Source organism: Pan troglodytes, chromosome 20 (assembly GCF_028858775.2).
Source record: "Pan troglodytes isolate AG18354 chromosome 20, NHGRI_mPanTro3-v2.0_pri, whole genome shotgun sequence".
NCBI lineage: Eukaryota > Metazoa > Chordata > Mammalia > Primates > Hominidae > Pan > Pan troglodytes.
Window position 1 is genome coordinate 5642578 of NC_072418.2, and position 11642 is coordinate 5654219.

Genomic DNA, 11642 nt, shown 5'->3' on the forward strand with positions numbered 1-11642 from the left:
GCGACACCCACGTGAAAGCACAGAATCAAGTTCGTTTGGACATCCGGCAAGGCCTCTTACCAAATGAGGCGCCAGATAACTTAATAAGCTCAAAAGAAAAAAACATTTAAAAAGAAAAAAAAAAAAAAACCAAGCATTTCCTTTTCTTTCTACCAAAATGTGTTGACTGACCCGGAGGGGGGGCGGTGGGGTGGGGGAAACCACACAGAAAAAAAAAAAAAAGAAAAAAGAAAAAAAATAGAAAAGAAAAAAAAAATCTTCTGAACCAACTTGTTTCGATATTCCAGAGTTTGATAATTGTTTCGAGACTCTCCTCTAGCGTGCCTGTGTTCCGTGTGTCCCCGTGTGCAAGTGTGTGCCAACCTGCCTCGAGGGGGCCCCACCCGTGTCCGCGGCGCCCGCCGAGGCCCCCGAGGGCCTGCTTGGGAGTGTGTGCCGGTGTGCAGTTGTACGTGTCTTTCTGGTCCATGTTTACTGGCTGTAAATACCATTTTTATACTCCACATCGCAGACCTGCGTGATTTGTACAATGTACTTTATTTCTGCTACGAGTAATTTCATGAAGTTTCAACTTGCAAACTGACTTTTGGGACAAACCAACACACACACAGAAGAGAAAGCAAAGAACTTGGAACTTTGGGTTGACTTGGTTTGAGTTTTGTGTCAAAGAAGATTTCCTGTGGCTGAAGAGGTTGGTGTTCCTGTTACGTGTTTCAGGTGAGAAGCAGCAAAGCGTCTTAATGTCCAAAACGCCTCTCTTTGGTCTGGAGAAAAAAAAAAAAAAACTAAAAATTTATTTAATAAAAGTTTTACTTGCTAAAGGGCTGACTCTTCTCTTTCTTTCCTCTCTCTGTCATCCACCAGACCAAGTGCATCTGGCCCCATCCAGCGCCTGGGCTGGAGAGAAATTCAGGTTTAGGGTGAGGGGTTGAAGGAGGGGATATTCAGAGAAACCAAATGTAGATATAGATACCAGGGGCCAGGCGTGGTGGCTCAAACCTGTAATCCTAGCACTTTGGGAGGCCGAGGCAGGTGGATCGCCTGAGGTTGAGAGTTCGAGACCAGCCTGGCCAACATGGTGAAACCCCACCTCTACTAAAAATACAAAAAAAAAACAATAACAAAAAAATTAGCCAGGCTTGGTGGCACACACCTGTAATCCCAGCTACTCGGGAGGCTGACGTATGAGAATCACTTGAACCCAGGAGTCAGAGTTTGCAGTGAGCTGACATCGCATCCCTGCACTCCAGCCTGGGTGACAGAGTGAGACTCTGTCTCAAAAAAAAAAAAAAAAAAAAACCAGCTCTAATGATCGGGTATCTGGGATCTGTCTGCTGAAGCCAGATGCATTTCTTGATCATATTACAGCTGTTTGTTTGTTTGTTTGAGATGGAGTCTTGCTCTGTTGCCCAGGCTGGAGTGCAGTGGCATGATCTCAGCTCACTGCAGCCTTAACCTCCCCGGCTCAAGCAATTCTCCTGTCTCAGCCTCCCGAGTAGCTGGGACTACAGGCACATACCACCACAGCCGGCTAATTTTTATATTTTTTGTAGAGATGGAGTCTCACTATGGTGCCCAAGCTGGTCTCGAACTTCTGGGCTCAAGTGATCTGGCCTCTGCCTCCCAAAGCACTGGAATTACAGATGTGAGCCGCCACCCACAGCCAGCAGTTGTTTAACTAAGATCGCTCTGGTCTCTGTCCTCATGGAGATAGTCCAGTGGGGCAGAGAGATACTATAGAATAAACTATACAATTTTGAAAAAATGCAGGTAAAGTTCACATAACAGAATTTACCATTTTATTTATTGTTTTGTTTTGTTTAAACAGGGTCTCACTCTGTTGCCCGGGCTGGAGTGCAGTGGTACGATCTTGGCTAACTGCAATCTCCACCTCCTGGGTTCAAGCGATTCTCCTACATCAGCTTCCCAAGTAGCTGGGATTACAGGTGAGCGCCACCACACCTGGCTAATTTTTGTATTTTTAGTAGACATGGGGTTTCGCCATGTTGGCCAGGCTGGTCTTGAACTCCTGGCCTCAAGTGATCCACCCACCTCGGCCTCCCAAAGTGCTGAGGTTACAGGCTTGAGCCACTGTGCCCAGCCAGCATTTACCATTTTACCCATTTAAAAGTGTGCACTTCAGTGGTTTGTAGTGCATTCACGGTGCGTTGCCACTACCACCTCTAATTCCAGAACAGCCTATCACCCCAAAAGACATCCTGTCCCCATCAGCCATCACTCCCTACCCCCTTCCCCACTCCCCAGCACCCACGCATCCCCTTCCTGTCTCTGTGGGTCCACCTGTCCTGGGCATTTCATAGAAATGGGATCACACGGCTGGGTGTGGTACCTCACGCCTGTAACCTCAGCACTTTGGGAGGCTGAGGCGGGTGGATCACCTGAGGTCGGGAGTTCAAGACCAGCCTGACCAACATGGAGAAACCCCGCCTCTACTAAAAATATAAAATTAGCTGGGCGTGGTGGTGCATGCCTGTAATCTCAGCTACTTGGGAGGCTGAGGCAGGAGAATCGCTTGAACCCGGGAGGTGGAGGTTGCAGTGAGCCGAGATCACGCCATTGCACTCCAGCCTGGGCAAGAAGAGCGAAACCGTGTAACTCCATCTCAAAAAGAAAGAAATAGAGAGAGAAGGAAGGAAGGAAGGAAAGGAAAGGAAAGGAAAGAAAGAAAGAGAGGAAGAAAGAAGGAAAGAAAAAGAAAAGATAGAAGAAAGAAAGATGGGCTCACACACTGCGTGGCCTTTCGTGTCTGGCTTCTCTCACTGAGCACGAGGTCCTCAGGGTTCATCCACGCTGTGGCCTGGGTCAGAGGCTCCTTCCTTTTCATGGCTAAGTAATATTCCAGTGTGTGGATGGACCATGCTGTCCTGATCCATCCTTCGGTAGATACCTGGGTTGCCTCCATGTCTTGGCTATTATGAGCCTGCTGCTCTGAGCTTCATGGACAGGTCCCTGCATGGACGTGTGTGTTTTTAGTTCTCCTGGGTAGACACTTAGGCGTGGAATTCTTGGGTCAAATGGTGGCTCCATGTTTGACCTTTGTAAGGAATTGCCAAATAATTCTAATTCTTCTTCTTCTTCTTCTTCTTTCTCCTTCCCCTTCCCCTTCCCCTTCCCCTTCCCCTTCTCCTTCCCCTTCCCCTTCTCCTTCTCCTTCCCCTTCCCCTTCTCCTTCTCCTTTTCTTCTTCTTTCTTCTTCCTCTTCTTTTTTTTGAGATGGAGTCTCACTCTGTCGCCCAGGCTTGAGTCCAGGGGCACAATCTCAGCTCACGGCAACCTCCGCCTCCCAGGTTCAAGCGATCCTCCTGCCTCAGCCTCCCGAGTAGCTGGGATTGCACGCACACGCCACCACACCCAGCTGATTTTTGTATTTAGTAGAGACTGGGTTTTGCCATGTTGGCCAGGCTGGTCTTGAACTCCTGACCTCAGGTGATCTGCCCACCTTGGCCTCCCAAATTGCTGGGATTACAGCTGTGAGCCACTGCGCCCAGCCGCCGAACTGTTTTTCACAGCGGCATTTTCACCGTTTTACATTCCCACGCACTGTTCATGAGGGTTCCAATTGGTCCACACCTTCACCCACAGTTGCTACACAATAGATTGATTGATTGATTGATTGATTGATTGATTAGAGACGGGGTCTTGCTCTACTGCCCAGGCTGGAGTGCAGTGGCACAATCATAGCTCTCTGCAGTCTCGAACTCCTAGGGCTTAAGTGATCTCCCTGCCTCAGTCTCCCGAGTAGCTGGGACTACAGGCACGCGCCACCATCCTCCACAAAATTTTTTAGATTTTTTTTGTAAAGACGGGGTCTTGCTGTGTTGCATGTTGAACCAGGCTGGGCGCCAAGGCTCATGTGTGTAATCTCAGCCCTTTGGGAGGCTGAGGTGGGAGGATTGCCTGAACCCAGGAGTTTAAGACCATATGGGCAACAAAGAGAGACCCTGTCTCTACAAAAAAAAATCAAACAGACTGGGCGCGGTGGCTCACGCCTGTAATCCCACAGTTTGGGAGGCTGAGGCGGGCAGATCATGAGATAAGGAGTTTGAGACCAGCCTGGCCAACATGATGAAACCCTGTCTCTACTAAAAAAATACAAAAATTAGCTGGGCATGGTGTCAGGCGCCTGTAATCCCAGCTACCTGGGAGGCTGAGGCAGGAGAATCGTTTGAACCCGGGAGGCGGAGGTTGCAGTGAGCCGAGATTGCACCATAGCACTCCAGCCTGGGCCACAGGGCAAGGCTCCAACTCGAAAAAAAAAAAAAAATCAAACAATTAGCCAGGTGTGGTGGTGCATGCCTATGGTCCCAGCTTTTCAGAAGGCTGAGACAGGAGGATCGCTTGAGCCCAGGAGGTCAAGGCTGCAGTGAGCTATGATCATGCCACTGCACTCCAGCCTGGGCAACAGGGCAAGATCCTGTCAAAAAAAAAAAAAAGAATGTTCAATCATATAACACTGGTTTAAGCATTTTATGTTTTATTTTTTGGGTTTTTTTTTTTTTTTTTCCGAGATGGAGTCTCGCTCTGTCGCCCAGGCTGGAGTGCGGTGACGTGATCTCAGCTCACTGCAAGCTCCGTTTCCCGGGTTCACGCCATTCTCCTGCCTCAGCCTCCCGAGTAGCTGGGACTACAGGTGCCCACGACCATGCCCGGCTAATTTTTTTGTATTTTTAGTAGAGACGGGGTTTCACCATGTTGGCCAGGATGGTCTCCATCTCCTGACCTCGTGATCCACTCGCCTTGGCCTCCCAACGTGCTGGGATTACAGGCGTGAGCCACCGCGCCCGGCAGGGTTTTTTTTCTGTTTTTTTTTTTTTTTTAAGACAGAGTCTCGCTCTGTCACCCAGGCTAGAGTGCAGTGACACAATCTTGACTCACTGCAACCTCCAACTCCCTGCAACCTCTGCCTCCCGGGTTCAAGCAACCCTCCTGCCTCAGCCTCCTGAGTAGCTGGAATTACAGGTGCCTGCCACCGCACCCAGCTAATTTTTGTATTTTTAGTAGAGATGGGGTTTCATCATGTTGGCTAGGCTAGTCTCAAACTCCTGCCCTCAGGTGATCCATTGGCCTTGGTCTCTCAAAGTGCTGGGATTACAGGCATGAGCCACCACACTCAGCCTGGTTTAAGCATTTTACATGACTCAACTCATTTAACCCGCCCCAACTCCCTGAGGTATGTTCTGTTAATAATATCCCCACTTTACAAGTTAATTAAAGCCCAGAAAGGTTAAGGGACCTGCCTGAGGCTGCACAGCAGTACTTCAACCCTGGCTCTCTGGCATTCTCTCAGCTGCTGTGTAGTGGCCCAAAATCAAATGTATTAGATTAGAATTCAGGTTATTGTTTGAAATAGGCCAATTTAAGCTTTTAAAATTTAACCCAATGTTGTTAAACATTTAGAATGTGCACCCTTAAAATACACCAATTCTGGGCACAGTGGCTCACGCCTGTAATCCCAGCACTTTGGGAGGCCAAGGCAGGCAGATCACTTGAGGTCAGGAGGTTCGAGACCAGTCTGGCCAACATGGTGAAACCCCATCTCTATTAAAAATATAAAAATTAGCTGGGCACGGTGGCTCACACCTGTAATCCCAGCACTTTGGGAGGCTGACGCGGGTGGATCATGAGGTCAGGAGATCGCGACCATCCTGGCTAACATGGTGAAACCCTGTCTCTACCAAAAATACAAAAATTGGCCGGGCGTGGTGGCAGGTGACTGTAGTCCCAGCTACTCGGGAGGCTGAGGCAGGAGAATGACGTGAACCTGGGAGGCAGAGCTTGCAGTGAGCCGAGATCACGCCACTGCACTTCAGCCTGGGTGACACAGCAAGACTCCATCTCAAAAAATAAATAAATAAGTAAGCCAGGCATGGTGGTGGGCACCTGTAATCCCAGCTACTTGGGAGGCTGAGGCAGGAGAATCTCTTGCGCCTGTGAGGTGGAGTTTGCATTGAGCCGAGATTGTGCCATTGCACTCCAGCCTGGACAACAGAGCAAGACTCCGTCTCAAATAAATAAATAAATATTAAAAAATAAAAATAAAATAAAATACACCAATTCCACCACTGAGTGTCTCCTTAAGAATGAGCAAGGATGTGCTTAGGACAGAGGAACACTAGCTATGCTGTAAGTGCTCATCTGAGGCATAGGCTAAGTGACATACAGGGTGCATTAGTTAGGTGTTGCTGCATAACAATTTACCCATCCCCCAGTCTGTCAGCTTAAAACATACATTATTATCTGACCTACACCATTTCTGTTGATCAGGAGTCCAGGACTGATTTAGCTGGGTGGTTCTGGCTCAGGGTCTCATGAGATTGCAAACTGTCAGCAGCCGAGGCTGTCACATCTGAAGGTTCAACTGGGGCTGGAGGAGCCACTCCCACTCTGGCTCCCTCATGTGGCTGTTGGTGGGAGGCCTCAGCTCTTCGCCACGTGTGAATCTCCATAGTGCTACTTGAGCATCCTTACAACATGGTGGCTGGTTTTTCCTGGAGTGTGATCCAAAAGAGAGAGAGAGAGAGAGACTGCACTGACTTTTTGTTTGTTTGTTTTGAGACAGGGTCTTGCTCTGTTGCCCAGGCTGAAGTGCAGTGGCACCATCCTAGCTCAGTCCAGTCTTGAAATCCTGGGCTCAAGAGATCCCTCTGAGTAGCTGGGTCTACAAATGTGTGCGTCACCACACCCAGTTTATTCTTTTATTTTTTCGTAGTGGCAGGGTCTCACTCTATTGCCCAGGCTGGTCTCGAACTCCTGGGCTCAAGCAAGCCTCCCCGCTGGGCCTCCCAAAGTGCTGGGATTACAGGCATGAGCCACTGTGCCCACTGCAAACATTTACTCTTTACAACTCTGGTAGCTTCCTTTTCCCCAAAGCATGCTACAGCCACACAGTAAAGCCTTACATCTATTGAGCACCTGCTATGTGCAGATCAACTCTTTTTGTCCTCACCACAACCAACCAACAATGTAGGTTTCTATTGTAATTCTCACTTTGCCGATGAGAAAATGGAGGGGCAGGTTTGTGGAGAGGAAAACCCAAGGCCACACAGTTGGTATGTGGTGGAGCCAGGATTTGAAACTGTGACCCGTTAACTCCTGCCTTGGTTCCCCTCCCTTCTCATTCACTGCAGGGATCACAGTTATAACCCCCTGCTTATGTATGCGCTGGCTTGTCTGATGTCTGTCTACCCAACATAACCTGGCGGGTTTCATGACAGGATGGTATGAGTGCACAGTAAGTGTGTTTGGCTTTGTTTTAATGTTATGGGGGTTTTTTTTTAAAATTATTTACTTATTTTGAAAGAGAGTCTCACTCTGTCGCCCAGGCTGGAGTGCAGTGGTGCGGTATCAGTTCACTGCCACCTCCACCTGTTGGGTTCAAGCAATTCTCCTGCCTAAGCCTCCCGAGTAGCTGAAAATACAGGCATGGTCACCATGCCCAGCTAATTTTTGTGTGTGTATGTGTGTGTGTGTATTTTTAGTAGAGAAGGGGTTTCCCCATGTTGGCCAGATTGGTCTCGAACCCCTGACCTCAGCTGATCCACCTGCCTCAGCCTCCCAAATGCTGGAATTACAGGCTTGAGCCGCCACGCCCAGCCTGTTTTTATGTTGAGACAGGGTCTCCCTCTGTCACCCAGGCTGGAATGCAGTGGCACAATCATAGCTCACTGAAGTCTCCAACTCCGGGGCTCAAGCAATCTTCCTGCTTCAGCCTCCCAAGTATCTGGGAATACAGATGCATACCATCACACCTGGCTAATTTTTTTCGGTATTTTTTGTAGAGACGGGGACTCGTTATGTTGCCCAGGCTGGTCTCAAATTCCTGGGCTCAAGCGATCCTCCTGCCTTGGCCTCCCAAAGTGCTGGTATTACAGGCATGAGCCCTTACACCTGCCTGAATTGTGTTTTTCTGTTCCCTGTTGCCTAGCACATGATACCTGCTTACTGTTAATAAATGCACTAAAAACATAATGGTTGAGTTTAGAACCAGACTGTCCCAGGTTTGAAACCGAGTTATAACATTGAATGGCTGTGTGTCCTTGAGCCAGCAGCTGAATCCTCTGGGGATCAGTTTTTCTCTGTCTCTGGGAAACGAGGCCAATCCAGCTCACAAAGCGTTAATATGTATAAAGTCCTTCCTGGCCCGGAGAAAGCACTGCAGAAGCTTTAAAATAAATCAACCCTTAAAAATTCAGTTTCCGGCTGGGTGCGGTGGCTCACACCTGTAATCCCAGCACTTTGGGAGGCCGAGGCGGGCGGATCACTTGAGATCAGGAGTTCGAGACCAGCCTGGACAAAATGGCAACCCCCCCACCCCGATCTCTACTAAAAATGCAAAAATTAGCCGGTTGTGGTGGTGCGCACCTGTATTCTCAGCTACTCGAGAGGCTGAGGCAGGAGAATCGCTTGAACCCGGGAGGCGGCGGTTGCAGTGAGCCGAGTTCCCGCCACTGCACTCCAGCTTGGGCGACAGAACGAGACTTTTTAAAAAAATTACTTTCCGGATGCTTTCGCTCCAGCGACCAGCAGGGGGCAGCAAAAACCCATGCCTTCGTTCAGGCTCTGTGCCTTGGCTTGAAATGTGCAAGATTTATTGAGCTCGGAGGGAGACTGTTAGGGGACTCCCTGGCTTCTCTCCTGAGACGCAAAAGTTGCCCCGTGCAAACTTTCTAGCCTGCAAGGTCGGCCCCGCTCCTCCTCCCCTCTTCTCTCCAGTAACAATGTGGTTTGGCTGCCAGGCCTTTGCACGTGCGGTTTCCCTAGCCTGGAACACTCTGTTCCCACTCTGGAGGTCGGAGATGCTGGGTTGGGATGGAGACACCCGTGACCTGCTAGGCACAGGGCATGGCGTTAGCAAAGGTGGGGGTAGAAGTAGGAATTACTGGCCGGGCGCGGTGGCTCACGCCTGTAATCCCAGCACTTTGGGAGGCCGAGGTGAGTGGATCACCTGAGGACGGGAGTTCGAGACTAGCCAGACCAACATGGAGAAACCCCGTCTCTACTGAAAATACAAAATTAGCCGGGTGTGGTGGTGCATGCCTGTAATCCCAGCTACTAAGGAGGCTGAAGCCGGAGAATCGCTTGAACCTGGGAGGCGGAGGTTGCGGTGAGCCGAGATTGCGCCACTGCACTCAAGCCTGGGCGACAAGAGTGAAGCGCCGTCTAAAAAAAAAAAAAAAAAAAAAAAAAAAAAAGTAGGAATTACCTAGGTCCGAGTTAGAAAACAGAGAGCCCCTCAACTGTGGCCTCGAAACCACACAGAGGACTGAAGCAGGGTGTGTCGGGGTAAAACTGAGGGCCAAATAGGAGCTGAGTCCCGACCAAGGGAGCTGGAGTTCCTCACCTCTGGGTCCTCAATATTTGCTGATTGACCTAAGACATGCATGCCCTTAAGCCTTGCATTCTCTCTCCAAGCTTCAGTTTCCTCATCTGTAAGACAGGGCTCATGATATACATATATATATACATACACACACATATATACATAAGTCCGTGTATATACATATAATGTATATGTATATATACGTGTGTGTGTGTGTATACACATAATTTTTGGTTGGTTGTTTGAGACAGAGTCTCACTCTGTCACCCAGGCTGGAGTGCAGTGGCGCGATCTCAGTTCACGGCAACCTCCGCCTCCCAGGTTCAAGAGATTCTGCTGCCTCAGCCTCCCGAGTAGCTGGGATTACAGGTGCGTGCCACCACACCCGGCTAATTTTTGTATTTTTAATAGAGACAGGGTTTCACCATATTGGTCAGGCTGGTCTCAAATCCCTGACCTCTTGATCTGCCTGCCTCGGCCTTCCTGATCCAACCGCCTCGGCCTCCCAAAGTGCTGGGATTACAGGCGTGAGCCACCACGCCCGGCCTGGGCTCAGGTTATTATGCAAACGTCCAGAACTGGGCAGATCAAGATGAATGATACCAATGATACTATCACATTATAGGCAAAATAGGACCTCCAACCCGGTCAGAAAAGTGAACTCTCAGGCATTACTCCTACTGGATTCCAGAGTCAATAAACATTTATGAAGCACCTACTGGGTACTAGGAGCTGTTGTAGAAAGGTACTGGGGAGAAGGCAGGGAACGAAATGTACAAAAATTCTGACCACGTCCATAGTGCCTGGCCCCGCCCCACTACTTGCCCCAACCCTCACAGGAACAGTTTCCAGCCCCGCCCCCAGCCCCGCCTCCTCTCCACCCCCTTACTTTTCTGAACCTACCAGAGCCAGGTGAAGGTTGAGAGTAATCTACATATTCATGAGGGATCAGCCAATCCACAGCCTGAACTCGGATTTGTCTTCAGAGCCTAGCTGATTGTGACGTCAAGAGTGATGCATTACGTAGCCGGGCGCCGTGGTTTATGCCTGTAATCCCAGCACTTTGGGAAGCCGCGGCGGGCAGATCACCTGAGGTCAGGAGTTCAAGATCAGCGTGGCCAATATGGTGAAACCCCGTCTCTACTAAAAATACAAAAATTAGCCGGGTGTGGTGGCGAGTGCCTGTAATCCCAACTACTCAGGAGGCTGAGGCAGGAGGATCGCTTGAATCCAGGAGGCGGAGGTGGCAGTGAGCCGAGATCGTGCCACTGCACTCCAGCCTGGGCCACAGAGCCAAACTCCGTCTCAAAAATAATAATAATAATAATAAAGTGATGCATTGCGTGATTTTTAAAGGTGCAGCAACCTCTCATGGTCTCAGTTTGCATATCCCTAAAATACAGGTTGGGGCGTGCGGGACATAGAAACCAGCGCAGTACGATGACGCTGAAATCGCTTTGCCACCTTGGGTGAAATTCAGGGATACGTTCTGAGCGTTCACTCCATGCCAGACACTTTACTGCAGCGGGGGCTCCGGAGTTCCTGCTTAGAACGGGAGCTTCAGCACCGGGGGTCGCGGACAGCTCTCGGCTCTGGTCGCAGGGGCTCCCATGCAGGATGACTGGGGACAAGGGTCTGAGCTTTCTCTGCCTGTCTGTCCTCCATCAAAGCCTCAAATGAACTCAGCCCTAATCTCTGACAGCTAAGCGGTTGCTAGTGAGGACAAAACTCTGTCCTTGGTCCCCAATCCTGCTCCTCCCTCGTCGTCTGCATCTCAGCTGATGGCAGTTCCATTCTTTTTTTTTTTTTTTTTTTTTTTTTGAGACGGAGTCTCCCTCTGTCGCCCAGGCTAGAGTGCAGTGGCGCGATCTCGGCTCACTGCAAGCTCCGCCTCCCGGGTTCACGCCATTCTCCTGCCTCAGCCTCCGGAGTAGCTGGGACTACAGGCGCCCGCCACCACGCCCGGCTAATTTTTTGTATTCTTAGTAGAGACGGGGTTTCACCGTGTTAGCCAGGATGGTCTCGATCTCCTGACCTCGTGATCCGCCCGCCTCGGCCGCCCAAAGTGCTGGGATTACAGGCGTGAGCTACCGCGCCCGGCCCGGCAGTTCCATTCTTCCGGGTGCTGGAGCCGAACATCGACGCTATCCTGGATATTTTGTTTCTTGCTCAACTCCAATCTATCAGCAGGTCCTGTCACCCCTGCCCTCACTATTCCGTCCTCAAACGCTCACTTCTTCCTGTTCCTCTGCCTGGGTCCAGCCCCATCGTTGCCCACCTGGACCTGGCGCAGTTGCCTCTG

At 50.0% G+C, this 11642-nt stretch overlaps 1 long non-coding RNA gene across 3 annotated transcripts; it reads right to left on the bottom strand.

The window, feature by feature from the left end:
* Nucleotides 1–518: 518 nt before the first annotated feature.
* Nucleotides 519–10330, bottom strand: LOC107969840 (uncharacterized). Of its 3 annotated transcripts, XR_001711973.4 has the most exons (4): nucleotides 10244–10326; nucleotides 9362–9447; nucleotides 6264–6509; nucleotides 519–764 (listed from the first exon to the last, which is right to left on the bottom strand). It is a non-coding gene; the product is annotated as an uncharacterized LOC107969840 (long non-coding RNA). The 3 variants fall into 3 exon arrangements; XR_001711974.4 differs by lacking the exon at nucleotides 9362–9447 and having other exon boundaries at nucleotides 6270–6509; nucleotides 10244–10330; XR_001711972.4 differs by lacking the exon at nucleotides 9362–9447 and having other exon boundaries at nucleotides 10244–10330.
* Nucleotides 10331–11642: the final 1312 nt, after the last annotated feature.